Source organism: Petaurus breviceps, unplaced genomic scaffold (assembly GCF_028583685.1).
Source record: "Petaurus breviceps papuanus isolate PSGF00001 unplaced genomic scaffold, PetGlider_PUasm1.0 90630, whole genome shotgun sequence".
NCBI classification, from domain to species: Eukaryota; Metazoa; Chordata; class Mammalia; order Diprotodontia; family Petauridae; genus Petaurus; species Petaurus breviceps.
The window spans coordinates 3,725,339-3,735,491 of NW_027187291.1; the positions used below are offsets into that span (position 1 = coordinate 3,725,339).

At 46.5% G+C, this 10,153-nt stretch overlaps 1 long non-coding RNA gene across 1 annotated transcript in view; it reads left to right on the top strand.

The window, feature by feature from the left end:
* The first annotated feature begins 9,874 nt into the window (after positions 1-9,874).
* Positions 9,875-10,153, top strand: part of LOC138143176 (uncharacterized) — a 2,247-nt gene continuing 1,968 nt past the window's right edge. The window contains exon 1 of the long non-coding RNA XR_011163631.1: positions 9,875-10,120. This is a non-coding gene — a long non-coding RNA (uncharacterized lncRNA). The remainder of the gene's footprint in view (positions 10,121-10,153) is intronic.

A 10,153-nucleotide genomic window follows, 5' to 3' on the forward strand; every position in this document is an offset into this window, starting at 1 on the left:
AATAGCCCCACCATTCCTCACTACCCCAAATGCCAACTCTTAGCCTGACCCTAATTCTAACCCTCACCCTATCAATGCAGTAGGGAGCAATGAGGTGGCCTCCATGACTCCAGGTCAGGAGTGGTGCCTGGTGAACCCCCGAAACACAAGCATACAAAATGGGTAAACAGCACAGATTCACCCCCAAATCCTTCTTTGTGTCCTTGGATCATCCCCACCCCCACTCTGGGGATAAATCTGTGAGTGAATGAGTTCCTTCTTCCCTGACCTCACCAAAGAGGGGAAGGATTAGGAGGGGAGCCAAAGAATCCCTGCTATAGTCTCCTTCACGATGCCCTCTTATCCCTTTCCCCTTCTTTCTTCCCGTCTTGCTGTCTCATTCCTTCTTCCAGTCTCCCAGAAACCCCAGCATCCACTCCCCTTCTGTGACCTTACAATGTGTAACTGTTTTTCCAGGGAAGCTAATTGGAACAAATGAGGACTACTGGAGAGTTGAATATTCCACCCTTTCCCCTCCAAGAGCAGAAGGGTCCTCCATATGGGGTCCCGACCCACAGTTTAAGAAGCGCTGAAGGGGTCGCTGTGGAAAAAATTTAAGAAGTCCTGTTCTAGACCTCTCACCATCACCACCCACCTCTCCTGCAGGCTCCCTGGACTCCACCTCTCTGCACTACATCCCTCAGCTCCTGCCATGGCCTAGTCTATCCTTTTGTCCCTATCCCCAGCGCTGGCAGCTACCCCAACAATGAGGGTGGGAAGCAGTGGAGGTGAGATAACTCTCATTTACATTCCTCTACAAAAGCCCTTAGTCCGGGAAGAATAGAATCCCTCTATCTCCTCTGCCCTCCAGCTCCTTCCACAATGCCTACCCACACCCTGGTGTGACCAGACCTCCCAATAGCTGATCAATATAAGAATATATAAATTTATATCAGTCACCCACTAATCTATTTATTATTTTCGCTAGTCAGTTTCTAGTACATTTCCCTAACTACTTTTCTCATTTCGGCTCGGATATTTCCATTAAAAGGCTTGCCTATTCTATCAGTCCTATCACTTTACAGTATTTAGATATTAAAATAACAATAATAACCAGGCCTCTGTGATGTATTTTCTCCTTGTTCTATATGGATGTCTATATCTCCTCCTGCACTTGCAGAGTTTGGACGGACTTTTCCGTGGCGCCCGTACCCCAACCCCCAATTGCACACGTGTCCACACACACACACACACACACACACACACACACCTTCATTGTGGCTGGGCACCAAGAGCCCAGCAATCTGCCGAGTCTTTGTCTCCAAATTAAGAAATGTTAACTGGAAGCGGGCAAAATTTTTTCCTTATTAAACAAACACAATTTGAGGCTGGTTGGAGTTTCGCCTACTCAAGTCAAAGTGAAGCAAGGAGTGTGTGTATATGCGGATCATGCAACCCCGAGAGTTTCTTTTCCCGCCGATCCTGAGCCACGTCCATGAATTTGCGCCATTTCAATGCTGCCTTGTAAGAAATGCCCTTAAATTCCGGCCAGAGTTCCAGCTTTGAACCACAGGGGAGTGAAGGCTGGAGACTCCCATCCCTACCCCCTTCCAAATTGCCCACTTAGTTCCGGGGACTGGAAGGGTTTACCACCTCAAGGACCGTTTCCTCTACTTATGGCTGTTTTTCTGCCAGATTCGTTTCATGCGGGTTTTCCTCTTACTGATTTAATTTGGCTTCCTCCCTTCCATCTTTCCTTCCTTCCTTTCATCCCTCTCTCCCTCCCTACTGTGCTGGGCTTTGGGAGAGGCATAAAGTTTAGAGAAAGCTCTTCGAGCTTTCAGTCAACACACAGCCCTATACACAAATTCCTAGAAGAGGCAGCAACAGATAAGGATAGATGCAACAGAAAGCTGCAAACCAAGTATCGTGCAACGTTCTTGCAGGAATATTTGAATCCCTTACATGGCTCATTGATCCCCTGCATTAGCACACAAAGATCAAAGACTATCCGCTCTGGTGCCTGGAGAAAGTGCGTTTCAAAACCCAGATAAATCCTTCGCTGTCGCTCTGCCTCCCTGCCCGGACGGAGGACTGAGCTACCTCTGAAACAGACCATTTTATCTTTGTTCTTTCCCAAGGTGCGCCTGCCGCCCTCTAGTCTCTCCTTCAGATTCTCCAGGCGGACCCTAGCAGATGTCCTAGCCCGTATCTCCAAGTCCTGCTCTAGGCTACTTGCTTTAGAAGACATTCAAATCGACGAGGTTCACTTCGCCTCAGTTGCAGTGTTGTGGGGTGTGTGTGTGTGTGTGTGTGTGTGTGTGTGTGTGTGTAAAACTGGGGAGAGTTGTGGTAGATGGGAGTTCATAATGGGGGAGTCCTTTTGGTGACTTCTCCCCGATTTCCATCCTCAAGGATCACACACACAATTTAAAATGTTCACTAGATGTTAAGAGCTTCTCCCGCCCCCGACCCTGCCCCCGCTAGAGTTGAGAGTGGGTCAAGGGAGAAGGATAGGAGGGATGATGCAGTGGGATGAGCATTGCTGAAGCTAAAAATCAGACTTGTGTTCGAATCGCATATGCTATTTACTGTCTTGTGGCCATGGGCAAGGTATTCCCTATGTTATCTGCCAACCTCCCAAGATACTTGAGCCTTTGAAAGGTTCGTTTTCTATAAAATGGACCAATTGGACTCGAAGGCCTATATCCCCTTAAAATACTGTGATCTTATGAAAGGAGAACACAGGCCAGGACTGGCTGCATGGATTTGACCAACAGAAAACATGGAACCCAAACGTCGTGGTTTGAGAGCCACCTCTTGCCTCTTTCACTTCGTGGACCCCTTACTCTACACACACCCAGAGTATATATATGGCACTGTCTGAAACAGTACTGGTCTGCCAGGATTCGAGGCACCCTCACTGTAGGGGCCCCAGCCAGGCCAGATAGGCAGGCAGTCTTCACTACTTCTGTCAGCTGGATGAAGTAAAGGTCAAACAAAGAATGGCAGAGATTGGGAGCAATTAACCAGATATTTCAGGAAAAGGAATATTTGAACGAGTGGTGAGAGTGTCTGGTTACCTTGTCCTAACAATGACCAGGAGGTATTTGGTCGGGTGTGGACTTCTGGTCTTGTGTGCAGCTTGAGAATCGAAAAGAGAGGCGGGAGCAACAAGGGTACATTTCGTTATAGAGAATGCAATATGCTACAGCAGACAATTATTAAGCTCCTGTTGAGTGCAGAGAGGGGTAGTAGGTGCCAGGCGATCTGAGAAATGGTTGAAGCTTAGAAGACTGGATGTCTCTATCCTCAAGGATCCCTACCCTAGTCCTAAAGCTCTATAGTACACACACAATAGTACACGCCAAGTGTCTCTGCGGTGTGGGGGGTGAAGATGGTTAATGATGGGGTAATGGGTAGGGAGGACTCAAGAACCCTTCTGGCATTTAAGTGCAGTTTTAGAATACAAGTTCAGGAATTTAACAAGCAAAGAGAGGGAGGAACCTCTCAGGCCAACACCTATCCGGATATTCCCAGTAAAACAAACAAACAAACAAACATATCACTTTTGTCCCTGGGGGGGTTTCAATCAGCCTGACCCGTTTCTTCTCTTGTCATGTCAACAAAGCTTAGCAATGACGAATATACTGCAAGTAAAGCCAAAGGTACAAAGCGGTGCAAGAAAGTTGGCTGAGACTGCAAAAACATAATCCCAGCTCTCAAGCTTTTACTTCGTAAGTCTCAGAGGAGTGAGATGTACACACGCAAATCAAGACGACCCAATGTAGCATGTTCTAGGAGCAAAAAGAGAGTACAAAGTGATCGAAGACACTTGGACTGGACAAGTCACGTGAGGGTAACGAGGAGGCCAAACAGACAAGCTACACACTGGCTCATATCTGCAGTCCAGAGGTAATTGATTTTAACAATAGCTTTATTTCACTTGTACTGTGCTTTAAGGCTCAGAAACGGTTTTCCTGCATCCCGTTAGAATCCAGGTTGAAGATAAGAGGTGAAAATAACAATAAGTACCGAATGCTAGAGCCATTCGCAAGAGACCTAGGTTCCCTCAATGGATTTTATCACCAAATGCCTTATTCAACTTGGGCAAGTCACTCCCTTTTCGTTTTCTTCAACTGCAAAGTGAAGAAACTAGTCACTGCCCTGCCTTCCGGCCAACCAATCAACCCATCTACCTACCTGCCAACCCCCTTCACAGAGTTGCTTGGGTCTAATGGGTTAATCGAGATCGGTGACGGACCTTTAAGCTCGGCACTGATGGATGAGTCTGTAGTACGTCTTAGTCTCTCTCTAGGTACCATTTCTAAATTATAATGTAGGAGTAGGCTTTTCTTGAATTAACTTCTTCCCTTCTCCCTTCCTTCTGGAGGACAACCCCTTTCTTCTTGCCTGCCAACTTCACCTTCACTATTGAACACCTATTCAATTATTAAGCTCCTGTTGAGTGCAGAGAGGGGTAGTAGGTGCCAGGCGATCTGAGAAATGGATGAAGCTTAAAAGACTGGATGTCTCTATCCTCAAGGATCTCTACCCCAGACCTAAAGCTCTATAGTACACACACAATAGTACACGCCTATTCTCTAGGTTCCGGCAACCGAAAGAGTAGTTAGATAGAATTAGAAAAGCTGGGTAAGAATATCTACCCTGTTACTTCTTCGTCCCCTTCCGCAAGTCACCTAACCTATTTGAAGATTGAACTGGTCATCTGAAAATTAAGAGACTAGATCATATTTCTAGATCCTATGAATCTGGAAGGAAAGAAATAGAATGCCTTTGAGTTAGCATCAAGAAGCTCATTTCTTCGGATGAAGGCACACAGATAGACCAATGGGGCAGATTTAACCAAGGCACGGTCTCCGAGGGATTTTACACGGACAGCCAGGTGGGACTGGCTACAGCTAATGTTACTTTCATTTGCATTTTTGTTTTGTTTCTTCAGAACCACAGTCCTCCTTTTCTCTGCCTCCAGATTCCAATTAAGCAGTTTCACAAATAAATTCCATTAAGATGTCAGAATCCGTTGGGAGAAGGATGGGGCCGAGTAGGGGTATCTGGCGCTAGGTAGCGGTAGGGGTGACAGGTTCTCTGTTTTCCATTACAATACACATCCATTATCTCCTTGAATCTTTACCGCAGCTTTATGAGATCTAAACTGTGAACATTTATCTTTTCCCCAAAATTTGACAGAGTAGGAAGTTAGTACTCCAAGAGGGGACTTGTCCAGGGTCATTAGTGGCAGCACTAGAAAGCAAAACAACTCTGGTCGTCTGACTCCCAGTTCACAGCTCTTTCATTTTCAAAAATTAATTGTGGTATGGGGGGGGGGGGAGAGGGGAGAGACAAGAGCTCTGTTGCAGAGTCCCTGGGATGATATGAATTATTCTTTGCCATCATTTCTATCCTCAGAGGAGTTTGTTCTTTCAATGGAAAAGCAGACCATAGTAAGGAAACACAATGGACTCAAACAGGATGGAGCCCACAATAAAATATAATCACATATAATATGGCCTCCTTGAATATTAATTCTCTTAAGTCACCCATAGTTAGTTTACTTTTGTCTTCAGAGTTGTTACCCCTGTCCTTCCAGGTTACATATATGGGAAACATATTTGAGAGCTTGGTGAGTTGGAAAGAGTACTTGACTTGGGAATAGAGGACCCAGGTTCCTGTGCTATCTCAGTTACTGGCTGGGCAGTACTAGCTGAGTAGTGACTTAGGCAAGTCACTATGCTTGTCTGGGCCTCAGTTTCCTCCTCTGTAAAATAAGTGAAGGGAAGTGATCTAGATGATCTTCAAGATCCTTTCTTCTAGCTCTAAATCCTATAATTGTCCTTTGATTTCCTCCATCCACACTCCCTCTTGCCTCCTTTTTCAAGAATGCATCTACACTTCCATAAGTTAATATTTTTTTTATCATCTACTGTGTGCAAGGTCCCTATGCTAGGCACAGAGGGGGATAAGACACACACTTCCCTCAGGGAGTTCATCCTCTAATATGAGGAAGGACGTTGGGGGAAAGTAAGACAAAGTACACAATTAAATTAAGTGACTTGGTCAAAGTCACACAAGTAGTAAATAAGTAGTCTATTTCTATGTGCTCTCTCTTCCCCATTGCTGAGAACCCTGGATGATTGTTGCTGTCCTGCTCCCTGCAAGGTAAGAAGTGAGGATAAGCCGACAATGAGGATTTCCTGGTGATGGGCAGGGAGAGGGTCAGTACAATGCCTTGAAGTGGGAATCAGCTCTGGGTTCTAGTCCTGGCTCTGTCACTAAGCTACCATTGGAGACCTTGCAAAGTCATTTGATCTTCCTTCACTTGAAAAATGAGAGCGTTGGAGTAAGTCATTTGTCTCTGAGGTTCCTTCCAATTTGGCACCCAATGAACCTCCATAGCCACTCTTCTACTTCCTTACCCTCTCCCACCTGGTCTGTTTCATAGATATTATATTTCTAAAAGGGGGGGAATGTGTTGAGATCTCAAAGCATCAAATTAAATTCAATTTAGTGAACATTTCTTAAATGCCTACTGTGTGCAAGGGACTTGCCGATGATACAAATTGACTCGATACCAAGACTGTCTTCCAGATGCTTACAATCTATCAGGAGAGATCAGATCTCTCTGCAGTGGTGGGGGACTGTGAAGTGTAAAACAGTGTATGTGTTGTTAGACAGTTAATATGTTCATTGGTTTTGTGGAGGATTTTTTTTTTCTTTCCTGAAAAGTTTTTGTCTCAGGAGATGGTTTATTGAAAAGGAAGGACATATTCAGAAATTAACATTAATTAACATAATAAACATTTTTCAGGGAAAGAGGAAAATAAAATTAAGTTCCAAAATTTGTTGAAATTAACTGAATTATAATGCCAACCAGAAGAAATGGCAGAGACATGAGAATGGAGGTGCTGAACTGGATTTTGCACAGACCTATCAGGTTCAGGAGACTGGAACCTGAGACTCTTCCCACTCATCCCCTACCCCAGTGTCTGGGGGTATTTAGAATCCCAGCCCTGCCCCCCCCCCCATTCAAGTCACTTGGGGTGGGCAGAACAGATCATATATGAAGAAGAGAAATAGGAGGAAGGGTTGGAGAGTGGCTAGGAGTTGTCAGAAGACAAATTTTAGGGTGATTGTGTCTTCTTTGCTTAAAGACTTGCTTAAAGACTTGGCTTAAAGGAGGGTTAGGCACTGGGAGTGTGATCAGAAGGAGAATTCCCAAGAATAAAAAGCTTTTCTGAATTTAAAATTGCCACTCCTGTCCCTTATGGATGAGGAAGATAAATGGGATTTTCAGGTAGCCCCAGGAAATTAACCCTTCTCCCCCTCCAGAGAGAAGCACCCAAACCTAAAAGCCCCCAGGGACCTGGGTTTCCATTTGCCCTGGTCTGGACTCTGAGTTTTCTTTCTTGGAAAACTAGTTTCTATCCCTCTGGCTTAGTAGGTGTCCAGTTTCAGCCAGGTTTGCTGCTCTTAAAGGTACAGGGCCCTCATCTAGGAATTAACAACCTCCTTTCTCTCCACCCAACACCTACAAACAACTCAATACCCAAGGATGACAGGACAGTTTTCTTATTTTCCTTCTGTCCCTTCAACCATTTTTCTCCCTCTCCCTTACCCCAACCCTAGATGATGCTATTTCTTCCTATGCTACAAGTCAGACTGGGATACTCGAGTTCCCTTAACCAGTACTCAGGAGGTGGGCACTTCCCTTGCTCAGGCTCTTTGAAAATATATGGGCATGAAAAGTGTTCTTGACCACAGTCCCAAATATGTAGATAGAGAAGCAGATAGGCTCCTGTTTTGTTGGGGGGTGGGAGGAGGCACAAGATATCTAGTATTCTTTGTTTCCACAGAATGTCAAAATACCCTACGGTGCTTAGAAATAACTTTAATTTGACTTGCCCAAGCAGAGATCTAATGGTGAACTTAGATCAAACCCAGGTTTTCTGATTCTCAGACAGAAAGAACCTCTGCCACTCCTGTGCTCCTAAAGTATAGGAAGGACTTTAGAAGCATGGCTAGGAGAAATGTGGCTTCTAAAATGCCATATTTAAGTAGCACGGGACTTTACTTTTATTCCATGGTTCAATAACCAATGGCAGCAGGGCCGTTAGCTGCAGACATAGCCTGATCCTCAACAAGTGCAAAAACTTGTGAAACTTCTATGATTCATTGAGCCTATTACTCTTGAACCATAGAATCTAAGAGGTGGGAGGAGGGACCCCAAATAATTTAATCCAAGTCCTCAACCCATGTAGAAATACTCTCTTTGTAACCTTTAGAAGTGATCGTTCAACCTCCCTTTTAACAATATGTAATGCAATTCGGTAATGTTACAGAGACCATAAACTTATATGCATATGTACATAAGTATATATAAATATACCTACATACACACCCATAATTTAGAAAAATTTTAACATGTGATTTCAAGAAAATGCAGTTAATATCCTGTCCAGTGGCAGTTACTGAGACAATGGATGAATATCTCTGATATATGTATCCATTTTTACGTGAATGCTACACAAGTGAGTGTGTGTGTACAACTGTAGTACACTTGGATTGTGCACCAGTTTTATGTCTTTAAAAGCAATTATGATTGTAAGCACATTTGTTTACTTGTGTTTTATGGCACTCAAATTCTCTCTCTTAGGAAGAAAGGGAAGAGCCTGGTTTTCAGCCTCGACCTTACTGACCCAATCAGGTGTATTTCTGGGGGTTTCTAGAAAATATATTAAGGCCTCCGCTTATATCTGTCCATCACCCCCAAACCCTCTTAGGTCAGTGATTTGGTCTGTTAAGGGTTCATGCTCAGAGCTCTGGGCCTGTGAAGAAAGGGTAAAAAGCCACCGAGAATGAGCCACTTTGAAAGTCTAACTCCGGGAGTAGAGAGTTGGAGGCTGCCCCCACCCCTAATTTTGGCTCTTTCCCCTGTACTCAAAGTATCGACAAGAGGCGCAGACTTCTCTGGGACCCAGAGTGAAGACTCCAGGCACAGTGCGTGTATTCCCGGGCGGGTGCTCGGGGTGCTTACGCCTGCCTGCGTGTGTAGAAGGGGGTGTGTATTCAAAACACGTGAGCCGAGCTGGCTGGGAGCTGGTTTCAGTTCCTAACTCGCGGCTGAAAGGGACCTCCCTCCACCCAGAATCTGTTTACCAACAACCTCATTAAGCAGGGTTCGCCGCTGCACAGCCCCACATTCCGACGAGCTGAACCTGCTGCCCTGCCTCCCAAGCCTGCAGCCGCCTGGCCGGCCCCATTGCGTCCAGCTGGGGCAGGGTAGGCCCGGGCGGAGACCTGGGCCTGGAGGCAGAGTGGCAAACTGGGTGAGGGGATGAGTATGGAGGGAGCGTCGGTGTCCTGGGGCATTTTGCTTCTTGATATCCCGGAATAGGGGGACGAGAAGGGCTCCAAGCCCTGCGTCCCTTGTCCCCAGAAGCAGTAACCAGGCCGGGGGTGTCAGGAGGAAAGTGTCAGTGTGGGCCAGTTGCGCAACGCCCTGCACCTGCCTGGATGACTCTCTACCCCTGGACTTTTCTCTCTCAATTACCTCTACCCAACTCTGATTCAGAGCCGATTAACACAGGCCTTTCCTCACCCAGCTCCGTGGGTCCCAAACTGCCTTCCCGGACTCCTGCCCCATGAAAACTTGGGGTGGGGTGTCTTACCCCCTTTCAACTGATAACTCTGGATCCAGTACACATAAGATCCCACCTTACAACTTTCCCGAGGTGAAGTACTCCAAAGGGTTGCTGGGGCGGGAGGGGGGGCGTGGTCGGAGGGACCACAGTGACGTCTCTGTTCGTTTTAGCCAATCCAGGACGCAGGGTGGGTGCCCCCCCCTCCCTCCCTGGGGCCTGAGAATCTTATCCTGTGGAGAAGTAGAAGGAAAGGGAGGGGGCTTGACGAGCTGGGGTGGGGGGAGGGCGACACTGGGGGGTGGGGGCCTCGGCCCCTCTCCCACCCCTTCCCCCGGTTCCCGCTCTCTGTGGGAGGTGGCGTGGGGAGAGACTTTCCCCGCGATTTTAAGTTTGGCGAGGGGGGGGGTGAGGCTCGTCGGAACCCGGTGCACTGGGCTTGGGGAAGGGAGAGCTGCGGGTGGCACCGGTAGAAGAAGGAGGTGGAGGAAGGTGTTGGCCAGGCCATGGGTCCA